We start from the raw sequence: 15,837 nt of genomic DNA, 5'->3' as shown, positions 1-15,837 counted from the left end.
TGTGTTGAGTTTCTTCATGAGAGACATGGACGTGGAAATGCATTTCAAACATTTTCACATGTCAGCAGGTAGATTTGATGATTTGGTTCATCTATTTCGCATCGGTGTACAAACATGGTGGAGATGAAGCAACCAGAAATGCGTAGGAGGAAATGCTACCAAGCAGACCAATCACAGTTGTTGTGGTCTGTGTCGCCATGACGTGTGAGTATCTTTTCTGGAGAGGTGCACGTCACCCTACTGCATAGGGTACTGCATAGGGTACTCCGTAGGGTACTGCATAGGGTACAGCATAGGGTACACGGTACCTATGGTGTAGATGTGACGCACAAGTATAAATCAGCCTTTATACAGCTCTCGTTGCATGCACATGCAGTTCAACTCTTTGAGTGATTATGCAGAAAGTTTGAAGTTAATAACTCATCGGGGTGATTGATACGTTTGTGGCCTAAGGTAGAAGGAGATGAGTTATTCAAACTTCCTGCATAATCACTCAGAGTTGGACTAAGTGTGCATGGAACGAGAGCTGTATAACTCATCTGCTTCTACATCAGGCCACAAACTTATCAATCACCCATCTGTGGACACTTTCTGGAGGTCCAAGATCTGTATGCTCCATGACCGCTGGACTAAATGTGTAAATGTAGGAGGGGACTATGTTGAAAAATAAATGTGCTAGGTTTTCTAAAATTGACTCCTTCTACCTTAGGCCACAAACTTATCAATCACCCCTCGTATGTGTGTGATGAAAGGGTGGCGTTTAAAAGAGCCATGGAGCAATACAATGTGGATGTAAGTCCTTTGGTCCATTGAGCCCATGGTGTCCGCCCAACTACTCCCCATTTCCTATCCATGCACCTATCCAAGTCCTTCTTAAATGATGGAATTGTGCCACTTCTTCTGGCTCCATATACTCACCACACTCTGTCTGGAGGATTTGCCCCTCAGGTCCATTTTTCCTCCTTCACCTCTCACCCTAATCTGTGCCCCCAGCTTTGGACTCACCTATCCTGAGGAAAAGACTGCCACAAATGTACCTGTACTTTATTCAGTAGGTTTCCTCTTTCCACTTGACCCCACATTCCACACACGTGGCACGGTAGCGTACAGGTTAGCACATGCTTTACGGTCCAGGTGCCCAGGTTCAATTCCCATCGCTGCCTGTAAATCCTCATTCTTCTAAATTCCAGCAGAAACACACCCGGGTGGTCTAAACTTTCCTGAATGAACAACCTGCCCTTCGCAAGTATCCGTCAAGTAAAACTTCTGTGAACTGCTTCCTCCCTTCTGTTTGCATCTTTCCTTCAATAAGGAGACCAGTTCTGTACACACTGTCTCATGCTATAAAAGTGAAGAATCACCTCTCCTCTTTAGGGTTTATTTCCTAAGTAAGTAAACAATAATACTGTTAGGTTTTACAATTTGCCTTTGGTGAATCATGTCAAAGGACACCAAGAATCTTCTAATATTCATCCTATTTCATATTTTCTGAAAAACATAGAATCAGGGCATTCAGCCACAGAGTCTTTGCTGGGTCACACAGAATTCCCATTGCTTCTGTTCCCCCACTTGATTAAACTGATGAAACATGAAACGACCTGCAGCTTGGTCATTTCTGAGGCTGAAGTACGAAGGTGTTTCTAATGAGTCGACAGCTGCCAGACTGCGGGACCGGACGGCATCCCAGGGTGGGTACACAGAGTGTGTGCAGCACAACTGGCAGGCGTGTTTACTGACACTTTTAATCTCTCCCTCTCCCAGTGTAGAGTGCCCTCCTGCTTCAAATCACCCACCATTGTTCCTCTACCTCAAAAGACTATGGTAACATGTCTGAATGACTGGCGTCCTGTTGCACTCACCTCAATAATAAGTAAATGCTTTGAGAGGCTGATCAAGGACTACATCTGCAGCTTGCTGCCACCCACACTGGACCCCCTACAATTTGCCTACTGACAAAACTGATAGACAGATGATACAATAGCCACAGCTCTACACACCGTCCTTACATATGTGGAGAAGAAGGGCACTTACGTGAGAATGCTGTTTTTGGACTACATTTCAGCATTTAACACCACACACACTCCAGGCTCGACAAGAAGCTTAGAGACCTTGGCCTTCACCCTGCCTTGTGTAGCTGGATCCTGGACTTCCTAGCAGATTGCCAGCGGGTAGTAAGTGTGGGCTCCCTCACCTCTGCCCCTCTGACCCTCAATACAGGTGCCCTTCAGTGCTGTGTCTTAAGCCCCCCCCCCCCCCTTTACTCTCTGTATACCTATGACTGTGTTCCCACTCAGAGCTCCACTCTGCTAATTAAATTTCCTGATGATACTATTTTGATTGGCCTAATCTCAGATAATAACAAGGCAGCCTACAGAGAAGAAGGCATCACCCTGATACAGTGGTGTCAAGAAAACAATCTCTCTCTCAATGTCGCAAAAACAAAGGAGCTGGTTGTGGATTACAGGAGGAATGGAGACAGGATAACCCCCATTGACATCAATGGATCTGGGGTTGAGAGGGTGAACAGCTTTAAGTTCCTCAGCATCCACATCACTAAGGATCTCACATGGTCTGTACATAGCAGCTGTGTGGTGAAAAACGCACAACAGTGCCTCTTTCACCTCAGATGGTTGAAGAAGTTTGGTATGGGCCCTAAATCCTAAGACTTTCTACAGGGGCACAATTGAGAGCATCTTCAGGACATTTACAGCAACAGGTGTGTAAAAAGGGCCCAAATTATCATTTGGGTCCTGAATTACCCAACTACAAACTATTCCAGCTGCTACCATCCGGGAAACGGTACCGCAACATAAAAGCCAGGACTAACAGGCTCTGGGACAGCTTCTTCCACCAGGCCATCAGACTGATTAATTCACGCTGACACAATTGTACTTTTATGTTATATTGACTTTCCTGTTGAACATACTATTTATTACAAAATACTATAAATTGCACATCGCACATTTAGATGGAGACATAACGTAAAGATTTTTACTCATATATCATGTTTGTCTGATTAACTTAAACTCTTCTAGGTGCCCCAGTTTATTAGGATTGTTAATAGTTTCTAGCATTTCCCCTCTGACAGATGGGGTGGCATGGTAACGTAGTGGTTAGCACAACACCTTACAGTACCAGCAACCGGGGTTCAATTCCCACTGTTGCCTCTAAGGAGTTTGTAAATTCTCCCTATGGCTGTGTGGATTTTCTCCAGTTGGTCTGGTTTCCTCCCACAGTCCAAAGACATACTAGATGGTAGGCTAATTGGTTCTTGTAAATTGTCTTGTGATTGGGCTAGGATTAAATCAGGGGGTTGCTGGGTGGTGCTGTTCAAAGGGCCAGAAGGGCCTATGTTGCATAGTATTTTGATAAACAGTCTCCAGTAATCAGTATTTTCCTTAAGAAGAAACTACTGTATCTAAGCAACACACACAAAATGCTGGTGGAACACAGCAGGCCAGGCAGCATCTATAGGGAGAAGCACTGTCGACGTTTCGGGCCGAGACCCTTCGTCAGGACTAACTGAAAGGAAAGATAGTAAGAGATTTGAAAGTAGGAGGGGGAGGGGGAAATGCAAAATGATAAGAGAAGACAGGAGGGGGTGGGATGAAGCTAAGAGCTGGAAAGGTGATTGGCGAAAGGGATACAGAGCTGGAGAAGGGAAAGGTTCATGGGACGGGAGGGCTAGGGAGAAAGGAAGATGGGGGAAGCACCAGAGGGAGATGGAGAACAGGCAGAGTGATGGGCAGAGAGAGAGAAAAAAAGGGGGGGGAAACTAAATATATCAGGGATGGGGTAAGAAAGGGAGGGGGGGCATTAACAGAAGTTAGAGAAGTCAATGTTCATGCCATCAGGTTGGAGGCTACCCAGCCGGTATTTAAGGTGTTGTTCCTCCAACCTGAGTGTGGCTTCATCCTGACAGTAGAGGAGGCCATAGATAGACATATCAGAATGGAAATGGGACGTGGAATTAAAATGTGTGGCCATTGGGAGATTCTGCTTTCTCTGGCGGACAGAGCGTAGGTGTTCAGCGAAACGGTCTCCCAGTCTGCATCGGGTCCGACGCAGACCGTGTCTGGTGCTCCTGGTGTGGCCTTCTATATATTGGTGAGACCCGACGGTCCATGGCCTCCTCTACTGTCAAGATGAAACCACACTCAGTTTGGAGGAACAACACCTTCTATACTGTCTGGGTAGCCTCCAACCTGATGGCATGAACATTGACTTCTCTAACTTCCGTTAATGCCCCCCTCCCCTTCTTACCCCATCCCCAATATATTTAGTTTTCCCTCCCCCACTTTTGTTCTCTCTCTCTCTCTGGCCATCACTCTGCCTGTTCTCCATCTCCCTCTGGTGCTCCCCTCTCCCTTTCTTTCTCTCTAGGCCTCCCATCCCATGATCCTTTCCCTTCTTCAGCTCTGTATCACTTTTGCCAATCACCTTTCCAGCTCGCAGCTTCACCCCACGTCCTCCGGTCTTCTCCAATTATTTCGCATTTCCCCCTCCCACTTCTACTTTCAAATCTCATACTATCTTTTCTTTCAGTTAGTCCTGACGAAGGGTCTCGGCCCGAAATGTCAGCAGTGCTTCTCCCTATAGATGCTGCCTGGCCTGCTGCGTTCCACCAGCATTTTGTGTGTGTTGTTGTTTGAATTTCCAGCATCTGCAGATTTCCTCGTGTTTGTTTTTTAAATTCACTACTGTACCTACCTTGGCTCTAAAAATGGGTTAGCTTAGCAGTACCACTGCTAGAATTGCTGCTTCACAGGTCCAGGGACTTGGGTTTGATCCTAACCTTGGGTGTTGTCTGTGTGGAGTTTGCACGTACTTCACATGACTGTGTGGATTTCCCCAAGGTTCTCCAGTCTCCACCCTGTGCTGTTTATCTCTATGGTTCTCTGGGACTAAAAATATCAAAGTTTGCTTCTATTGTCTTTGAGGAAGGAAGTTTCAAAACAATCTCTCTGAGAGAGAAAAAAAATCTCCATCTATTAAATGGGTGACCATCTACTTTTGAAATATGACCCCTGTTCATAGTCTGCACAAAATGTAGAAGAGGCAAATTTCTCCACCATAAGACTGTTTTCTGCTTATTCTCTTTTCCTTTGCGAAGACAGCTCTATCATGCACAGCTACCCAGAGGTGTTCAACCACACCCAAAGAAACCAAGCAAGCTTTGTACATGCATCAAAGCAGAGACTTAAGGATGTGACCTTTTCAATTTAATGAGGGCCACACATAATTGTCTAAGATTGGAAGATACAACTAATTCTGTATTGTAAAATGATTATTTCTATGGATAAATCAGATTTGTTTACATTGGACGTACTGTATTTTGAAACTGGTGGGAGGTGTTACTTTTATAATAAAAACAGAAAATGTTGGAGATGCTCAGTAGGTCAGACATCTATGGACAAGAAACTATTTGGTTTTAATTTCAGATCTCTCAAACCTACCATTTGTTTTTGATTTTCAGGAAGTGTTTTTTAATCAGCTTGCAATTATTTATGGTAATTTAACCTGGGTAAATTGTGTTGGGAAGGGCATTTGTTCCCCAATCGGCGTATTTTTATTTCTTTACTAATTTGATGTTGATAGGTGTGCAACCTTGCCTGTGGCTAAGGAGTTGGTTAGGGTTGGGTGTTGGTTAGGGTGTAAGCTAAATATCTGTCACGTCAGTTCTTCACTGCACTTTCAGCCATGTTTAACATTCATATCAATAATCATTAATCCTGAATTCAGAATTAGAATCTGATTCTGATTCTGACAATCATTATTATTATAGCACAGCAAATTGAGCACCCTGATGTAAATCAAGGAACTGCATGACAGTCTTCAACATCCAAATGAAAAAAATAAGTTCTGATGAAGGGTCTTGGCGCAAAATGTCGGCTCTTTTATCCTCTCCATATATGCTGCCTGACTTGCTGAGTTCCTCCAGCATTTTGAGTGTGTTACTCTGGATTTCCAGCATCTGCAGAATCCCTTTTGTTTGTGAACAAAATAATTGTAATCGCCACCTTTTTCTATTCAATTTGCCCACTCTGTTTAACTGTGGACAGTGCTTCACCAACCTTTACTTTACTTCATTGTCACCAAACAATTGATACTAGAGCGTACAATCATCACAGCAATATTTGATTCTGTGCTTCGTGCTCCCTGGAGTACAAATCGAAGTAAATATAATAACATTTTTAATTATAAATCATAATTAGAAAATAGAACAGGGAAAGTAAGGTAGTGCAAGTCAGGTCCGGATATTTGGAAGGTACAGCCCAGATCTGGGTCAGGATCTGTTCAGCAGTCTTATCACAGTTGGAAAGAAGCTGTTCCCAAATCTGGCCGTATGAATCTTCAAGCTCCTGAACCTTCTCCCGGAGGGAAGAGGGACAAAAAGTGTGTTGGCTGGGTGGGTCGTGTCCTTGATTATCCTGGCAGCACTGCTCCGACAGCGTACTGTGTAAAGTGAGTCCAAAGATGGAAGATTAGTTTGTGTGATGTGCTGGGCTATGTTCACGATCTCCTGCAGCTTCTTCTGGTCTTGGACAGGACAACTTCCATACCAGGTTGTGATGCACCCTAGAAGAATGCTTTCTACAGTGCACCTATAAAAATTAGTGAGGGTTTTAGGGGACAGGCCAAATTTCTTCAGCTTTCTCAGGAAGTAAAGGTTCTGGTGGGCCTTCTTGGCAGTGGACTCTGCTTGGTTAGACCAAGTCAGGTCACTTGTGATATTCACCCCAAGGAACTTAAAGCTTTTGACCTGTTCCACCTGCGCACCACCGATGTAGGAGTGCAGTCTGTTACTCCTTCTGAAGTCAACACCCGATTCCTTCGTCTTGCTGACGTTGAGGGATAGGTTATTGTCTTCGCACCATGCCACCAGGTTCTTAATTTCCTCTCTGTACTCTGACTCATCATTACCCAAGATATGGCCTACAATTGTGGTGTTGTCAGCAAACATATATTGAGTTCGATGGAATCTTGGCTACACAATCGTGGGTGTACAGTGAGTACAGCAGGGGGCTGAGTACACAGCCTTGTGGGGCACGGGTGCTCAGAGTGATTATAGTGGAGAGCTTGTCCCCTATTTTTACAGCCTGGGTTCTGTCTGTGAGGAAGTTGAAGATCCAGCTGCAGATCTGAGTGCTAAGACCCAGGTTCCAGAGCTTAGGAATCAGTTTATTTGGAATGATGGTATTAAAGGCAGAGCTGTAGTCAATGAAAAGGAGCCTTACATATGCGTCTTTATTCTCCGGGTGTTCTAAGGAGGAATGTGACCTAGGGTCAAATCTGAAGCATAGCCTGCATACAATACTTGCTCTATTGATCTTGACTTCCATTCCATTAGTTTAATGTTTCCTCCAGTTAGCTACACTAGGACATTTCCATCAACTTTGTTCTTGTAGAAGATATACACAATAGGTGCCACACGAGATTTTTATGTTTGAAGACATCACTATTCCCTTCCCTGAAATCCCTAGCTTCCACAAACTTTTTCATGCTCAACATAGATGAGATTTATTATTTTATGATCTTACCACATCTCCTATAGCTCCATACATGAACAATCACATTGATCCTTAAGGGGATCTATCCTCTCCCTAGTGAACACCCTCACTTTTGGCCTTAAGATATGCAGAGGATTTGCCACAACCATGGACTCTACCGTTGAGTCTGGGCACCCTCGCAGGCAGGCAGCTGAAAGGGAGCAGCAATCACACTCGTGAGAATTTACATTCCAGCCAATTAGCGTTTCTCGGGCGTTGTATTTAACTCCCTTTCCTTCGTTTCAGTCTTGTCAAGCCTTGACCAACATACGGTGGCAGCAGCTCTCCCTGCTTACCTTGGTCCACACACTAGGAAAGAAGATTACAATTTAGATTGTTGTTGTGAAGGATCAGTATTAATTTAGTTTTATGTTACTGCTTCTGAGCAGCAGTGACGGTGTTAGTTTTCAGTTTAAGAGTTTTAGCTAGCAGCCCTGTTTATTATCTTCCTCTTGCTCTGTACAGTTCTAAAACTCGGTAAACTTTTCTGCGTCCCTCCCTCTGCACTTGGGCCATCACTGAAAATCGTGTCAGCAGGACTCAGACATCAAACTGCCTCAGCAGAGAGAGAGAGCAGATGACCTCAGCCCTGAATTTCATTGGTCAGGTAGGAGAGGAGTTAAAGTCAGTGGAGACTGTTTTGGCAGAAGTGACTTATGCAATGTGACGTCTACTCTTAGAGTGGCTAGCCCAGTCCAAGCTGAAGTTTGTTGGTCAGTGGAGGCTGGGTTGGCAGAAATGGCTCATGCAGTCAGAGTGCAGCAGGACTTGCCCAAGCAGGGAGAACAAGGGCCAACAACTTCACAACAGACAGACAGAATCTGGTGGCAGCCATTACTGCCCTCACTGCAGCAATTCAGTTGCCTTCTGCCGGGACAGTCCCACTCCCAGCATCAGCACATCCCATATCCTCCCTACAGCAGTCTCATCAGCCCCTGCCACTAATGCCCCAATTCCCTTGGCAACTTCCAGACCTGAACCCAGCAGCATACCTCCACCAGGCAGATACTCCGCTGACCCCGACGACTGCAGGAGCTTTATTACCCCATGTGAACCGACTTTCCAAACCCAGCCAGGTCAGTTTGGTTAAGGTGCATGTAAACCGGTTTACGTGGTGAATCTCCCAGACGGATCCCCACTCAGCCTGTTCAATGCTCTACAAGAACAAGGTTCCCCTGCGGCCCAGTCTTTCCAGAAACTTGTAGTCGAGTTCAAGAGAGTGCTTGATCTTCTAATATGGGGTCGGGAAGCTGCCCTGGATCTGTGACAGGGGAAAGGGACAGTGAGGGTGTAACATGGTTTGGTGAACGAGACAGAAGACACTGACTACCAATAAGCATATTAATCATTTATTTACAGACCGTAAAAGATTCAACCAAACATTTAAGTCTCCCAAGTTACACAAGCTACAGAACTAAATATTCAACAAACAGATACTCAGCTAAAAGTGCGCATCTGGAGCATATCATCTTTAAAGTATGCCCTGGCGACAGGGGAAAGAGAGAGACCAAGCCTCCCACACGTGCCCCTGAGGTGCCCGGAACCGGGGAGTGATACCGTGGTGTGCATGGCAACCAATGGGAAAGAGCAGCAGTAACTTTTAGATGGACCAATCAATGACCGACACACTGGAAGTGGCTTTTGATCAGCAAATAAGCCAACCTCCACGTGACACATCACCCCTCGAAAGTCGTGGCACTGCCACAAATTGACCCTCAAACTAGTATGACCCTCGTGAACTCCCTACTAACCCACATATGAAACACAGAAGTACAATACCCAGAACTGTCAACACAACAGTCACCCTCACCACCCCCCGGTGCACTACAGTAGTCCACCAGCCCCACCCTGGAGTGTAACAGCCAATGAGCTGGTCGCCCACTTAATCTTATACACCAACTCTCAGGTGTGATCAGCCAGGCGAGTGATGTTCCCTAACTCATCAGAAATGAAGTACAGTATTCATGACCATAACAGCTCAAGTGCCAACCCTTCTCCTGGGAGATCCCAATGCTTTAAGTATGGGCATGATGTGGTGTCCAGTTTCAACCCTGGTAAAATCTAAGTGGTCTGACATCCTGTAACCCATCAGTAGGTCGGCGAGTCTTCCAAACCCCACACACTTATTGGTCCACCTTGGGACTTAGCATTGCTCATACGGAGGGTGGGGGGGGGGTGGGTCCTCTCTTAGATAACCTTCTAAAGAAATACATTCTCTGCTCAGACACCAACCCCTGCTCGCAGTGCCAAATGTAACGTGGAAGCAGGTTCACAGGTTTGGTGAGTGAGACAGAAAACACTTGACTTAATCATTTATTTACACACTGTAAAAGATTTGACCAAGCACTTAAGTCCCCCAAGCAATGCTCCCTCTAATTTGTAACGACTGGTCCGCACAAAAACTTTGTGCTGTGCAATTTTTTGCCCAGTGACAACATTTGCACACTGAATTTTAAATGAAGGGGTATTCATTTTAACAGCTAGCAAAACATTGTCAATAAGAACTTTGATCGTTTTTGTTCTCGTTCATCTGCACTCCTATATAGCAGCCCCGTCGCAGGTAATGAAGGATTTTCTCACCAGAGCATTTGCACACCATCTATATATGATTTTCTTGCTAAACGATGCTTTAAAAAGTCAAGTTTCCAAATATCACCCCACTTCTTCCCACTAGCAAATTCTCCGGCAATTTTTGCATTGCGACAATACACGCAGGTAACACCAGTTCCTGCATTATACAGCTTCTCGTGCACATGCCTGTCCTCATGAGCTTTCGGTGTAGCAGATTCTGCTGTTTCATTAAGCCACTCCCTTTAAATGAGCTAACAGTTCACGCCCTTTGCTTCTTTAGGATTTGACAGAGCGAATGAATAATTTCTTCAATAAAAACAGAATAAATACGCCAGTTCTGAAGTCATTGCAAACTCCACGTTGTCAACACTGCCTGCATCAGAAACCAGAAAAGGAAATGTGATTGTGTATGATCGTGAAATATTACTTAACATGCTGACAGGGTAGAGGGTGACAACCTTTCGTGCACAGTTTAAATTCCTTTGTGCGCTAATAGCAAAAGATGTGTGCATGCACAGGCACGCACTTCTGAGAGGGAACATTGCCCCCAAGTTATACAAATCACGAAACTAAATATTCAGCAAAGAGATACTTAGCTAAAAGTGCACATCTGGAGTGTACAGTACCTTCTTGATGGTTCTGTGAAGATGCCCTGAGGACAAAGTAAAGAGAGAGACTAAGCCTCTCCTGCATGTGCTACCCCTGAGGTGCCCGGAACTGGAAATTTTGTGCTGTGGTGCGCAGGCCAACCAATGGGAAAGAGTGGTTGCCTCTTTTAAATGGGCCAATCAATGACCCGCAAGGTGGGGGCGGCTTTCGACGGGCCGATAAGCCAACCACCCATGTGACAGAGAAACTACACAGTAAAGTTCCATACTCCTGAGAATGAGATGGGGTGCAACGAGAGATCCCTCATCACTTCTTTCCAGCATGGGCTAAGCGCAGGGTTCCAGCATGAGATTGCAGTGCAGAATAAACAGGGCAGCTTGGGTAATCTGATAAATCTGGCCATTCGAATAAACAACCGAGCAATCGAGTGGTGCAGAGGGAGATTACCCCGAGCTTCCGACTCTTTAGATCACTGCTTGTCTTTACCATTTCTCTCATCACCCAGTACACAGTCTGCAGAGGAGCCCATGAAAGTGTGAGGCATGCACCAGTCTCAGGAGGAATGAGATCAGTGCAGAAGAACAGGCTGCTGCCTTTACGGTGGCTCTGCAGGGCACTTCTGGGCATTCGTCTTCTTCTTCATTCCTCCTATTTTAGTACTTTGATGGTGCAGTGAGAATGGCTTTGGGGTGGTGTCATGCACTTTGTGTGAGATGGGGAACTTAGGGAGACCTTCAGCCTCCCGGATAACCACATCTGTACCAGGTGCACCGAGCAGCAGCTTCTCGGAAAGCGGGTTAAGGAACCAGAGCTGCACCTTGATGACTGTCGGCTCCTTTGGGAGACTGAGGAGGTGATAGATAGGAGCTACCGAGTGGATGTCACCCCCTAAGTTGCAGGAAACAGGTATCTGGGTGACTGTCAGGAGAGGGGAAGGAAATAGGCTGTTTCCTCAGTACTAAGTGTACAGCTTTGGATTCTGCTGGGGGGGGGGGGAATGTTGTGTATTTAATATTTCAATAATTATTTGAGTAATTTTGTTTCTATATTGGTTGATTAAGCATTCTTGTTCATTTAAATAATTCATTACAAGTTATATGTATAAACATGAGGATAGCATTTGTCATCACACTATCACATGATACATGCACGCCTCACTTATAGTAAACCGTGTTGAAGCGCAGTGAGACGTTCAAACTCAACAAAAAAATCAGCAAGAGCAATGATGAGTAAAAAATGCAGCCCAGCACCTGCAGAGATTGTTGAGTTTATGAAAGGACAGCACAGCACATGTTCTTCAGAAGGGAAGACACAACCGAAATTTTTAAAAACTGAGCCCAAAGAAGGAAGAATTAAAGGGTTCATCAAAAGAAAGGAAGGATCCATGGGTTCATAAAGAATGAGTACCAGCTGATAATAATCATTAAGAAAAGCAGAAATGGCTGGCTACAGTGGAAAGATTGGCACATTTGATTACACAACAGATAATTGGATTATTGATTGATTGGGATACAGTGCGGAATCAGCCCTTCGAGACATGCCACCCGGCAACTCCCCAGTTTTACCCTAGCCAAATCATGGGACAATTTACAATTAGAACATTAGAAAGCTCGTCAAATTCCTGTTCATAGCTGTTCAAGTTTAGGTTTGAAAGTCTCTAAGGTGCTCTCAGCTACACAACTAGGTAGTTTATTCCATGTGTCTGCAACTCGCTGTGTAAAGAATTGCTTCCTGATGTTAGTCTGAAATCTCCCCTTAACCAGTCTCCACCTCTGGCCCTGTGTCCTTGATGATGGATTAATTCTGAAGTTGCAGCTGGCATCCACCTTACTTGTACCCTTAATGATTTTGGGAGACTTTCTGCCTCCTCTTATCTTCATCTACTTAGGTTAAAAAGATTTAATTCCTTCAATCTTCCTTCATAGCTCATACCCTGCAGACCTGGAATGAGTCTCATCAGTCTTCTCTGAACTCTCCCCAGTGCCTTTACATCCCTCACAAAATATGGAAATCAAAATCGTACACAGTACTCAAGGTGTGGCCTCACAAGCGCATTATACAGCTTAAGGAGAACACCTTTAGACGAACTTCACTGAGTGCATTATATAGCCCAACATTCTATTGGCCTTCATAATCGCTTCTATACATTGTCTAGATGTTGGTAGTGATGAGTCTATCAAGACACCCAAATACCTTCTTAAACAGTGCACTTTCTAACTCAAGATCTCCCATTGTATACTTATATTTAATATCTCTACTTCCTATTTGTAATACTTTACATTTACTTACATTAAATTTCATCTGCCATTGATCTGCCCACATTTAGATTTTGTTTAGATCTAACTGTATTGATTCTGCTGCCTGAATGTTATAAACCATCCCCTAATTTGGTATCATCTGCAAATTTTACTAGTTTATTTGTTATGTGCTTATCCAAATCATTAATGTAAATTAGAAACAGCAGTGGCTCCAAAACTGATCCCTGCAGAACCTCATTTTTAACATCTTCTAGGTGTGAAAATGATTCTGTCACCATAAATCATTGTTTTCTGTTTCTATGCCAGTTCTGCATCCATTCACACACTTTACCCTGAATCCCTACCTCCTCTAATTTGATTATTAGCCCCTTGTGGGGTACCTTGTTAAAAGCCTTCTGAAAGTCCAAGTAAATGGTATCAACCACTCTATTGTCATCATAAATTCTAGTGGCCTCTTCATAGAACTCCAGCATATTGTTAAAACAAGATTACCCCTTTCTGAACCCATACAGGAATACTGCTAACATGCCTGTTCTTATCAGCTGCTTTTCTATTTCATTCTTTATTAATGTTTTCATTATCTTACCTACGATACACGTTAAGCTTACTGGTCCATAATTACCAAGGTCACCCTTCTTATATACCGGGACAATGTTAGCCTATTTCTACTGCTTATGAATTTCACCAGTCATTACTGACTTTTGAAAAATACATGTTAGGGGTTTGTATCTATAATCACAGACCTCTGTAAGTACCCTTGGATTATATTGTTGTCTGGCCCTGGAGATTTATTAACCTTCAGCTGAAGCAGGAGTTCACTTTCTAAGATCTCTAAGTCACTTAAAACAACTTTATTTTTCTCTACACTTACTGTCATTTTGTTAACATCTTCACAGGTGAATACTTTAGCAATGTCCATTTAACCTACCAACTGGTACGTCTTTGGAATGTGGGAGGAAACTGGGTCACCTGGAGGAAACCCATGTGGTCATGGGAAAAGTGTACAAACTCTTTACAGGCAGTGTTGGGATTCAACAGCATTTTTAAGCAAATAAGATAGCAAATGCAAAACAATTACCAATTTTGCCAAGTTCGTTGGGTCTAAAGGCACAGAGTTTGCTTCAAAGTTTCCAACCAAACCAGCAGAAATGAGCTTTGCTGTATTGAAAAAGTAATGCAGAAACATTGGGAACCAAAGCCATTGTTGATTGCAGAGTGCTTTAGGTTTCATAAGTGAAATCAAAAAGAAGGGGAGCCCAGTTCTGAGTACTTTGCTGAATTGAAGAGATTGTCTGAGTATTGTCAGTTCTGTAATGGGCTTAATAATACACTAAGAGATCATTTACTTTGTGGAATATCATAAGAAATCATTTAAAAATAGCTCCTCACTGAAGCACAGCTCACATTTAAAAGAGCAGTTGAAATTGCTATTTCAATGGAAACTGTAGTCAGAGACCCAGTTGAGTTGCAGTCAGGAATGAAAGTGAGCATGAACAAAATGGTGACATCTAAACAGAAAGTGGCCTGGCTGAACAAATTCTGTTACTGTTGTGGCAGGGGCTCACATACACCGTCTAATGAGGGTTAAACGGTGAAACTCACAGAAAATGCACCAAAGTAGGACACACACAAAGAGCTTATCAGGCAGACAACAATAAATGGACTGTTCAGGGAAGTAAGAAAATTGAAAAGTCAAGTTGCAGTTTCAAAAAGTGTACTCATCTGCACATTGTTGATGAAAAACCTGATCATGATGAGAGAGACACAGGACTGGGTAGGCTTGAGTTTTCCAAAGTGAGAACTAACAACAGAAAAGCAATATGGCTGACACCAGACGTGTACGGCAAATTAATTAAAATGGAATTGGACACTGATTTGGCATTTCAAAGATACTAAACTGAAGCCTGCAGATATTCAACTAAGAACTTATACTGGAGAAACGATAACTCCTGTGGGAATTATAGTTGTGACATGCACAAGGATTACACAGGTGTGCTGAGAAAATTCAAGCAGTGGTGAATAGCCCAAAGCCAAAGCATGTGTCACAGTTGTGGTCCTTTTTAGGATTTGTCAATTACTATAACAGGTTCCTGCCAAACCTGGCTACTATGCTTAACCCCTTGAACTCATTATTGCAGATTGGGAAGAAATGGCAATGGACAAAATAGTATGGGGTGGCTTTCAAAAAGATAAAGGAAATGGTGATGCCAGACACTGTACTCACACATTTTGATTCACATTGACCAGAGAACCTTGCCTGTGACTCTTTGCCTTATAGTATGTGCTGTCATGTCACATGTTATGAGTGATGGAAGTGATTGTCTCAAAGCCTTTGCATCATGTTCCCTTACCGCTGCAGAGAAAAATGATGCACAGATTGACAGAGAGGATTTAAGTCTGGTTTGGGGTGTAAAGTGTTTCAACCAGTACTTGTATGGGAGAGAGTTACTGATTTCTGATTACTGATGATCATTACTGATCATCAACCTCTAGTGTCTATTTTCAATCCGCAGAAGGATGTTCCACTAACAACAGTAGCATGAATGCAGAGGTGGGCTCAGTTTCTTGCGAGACGTGATTACGAGATCGAATTCAAGAGGACGACTAATCGTGGAAATGCTGATGGATTGCCCCGTTTACCCTTGGATAAAGGAAATAACATAAAAATTTACTCAAAAGTCACCCTTCTTAACATATTCTCCCTAACACAAATCGAAAATCTCTCTATTATAATAGAGATGATCCAAAGGGAAAGCAGAAAAGACCCCACACTGTCTCAGTTCTAAATGGCCACACAAAATGGCTGAAATGTGCAGCATAAACTCCAGTCAGTGCATTTTCACTAGCAC

At 43.7% G+C, this 15,837-nt stretch overlaps 1 protein-coding gene across 1 annotated transcript in view; it reads left to right on the top strand.

Annotated features, from left to right (window-relative positions):
* The window catches only part of upk3b (uroplakin 3b), a 52,038-nt gene that overhangs the window by 12,687 nt on the left and 23,514 nt on the right, over nucleotides 1-15,837 (top strand). The window lies entirely within an intron of this gene.

Source organism: Hemitrygon akajei, chromosome 8, assembly GCF_048418815.1.
Source record: "Hemitrygon akajei chromosome 8, sHemAka1.3, whole genome shotgun sequence".
NCBI lineage: Eukaryota > Metazoa > Chordata > Chondrichthyes > Myliobatiformes > Dasyatidae > Hemitrygon > Hemitrygon akajei.
Note: the sequence above shows the minus strand (reverse complement) of the source record. Positions and strands in the feature narration are given on the sequence as shown.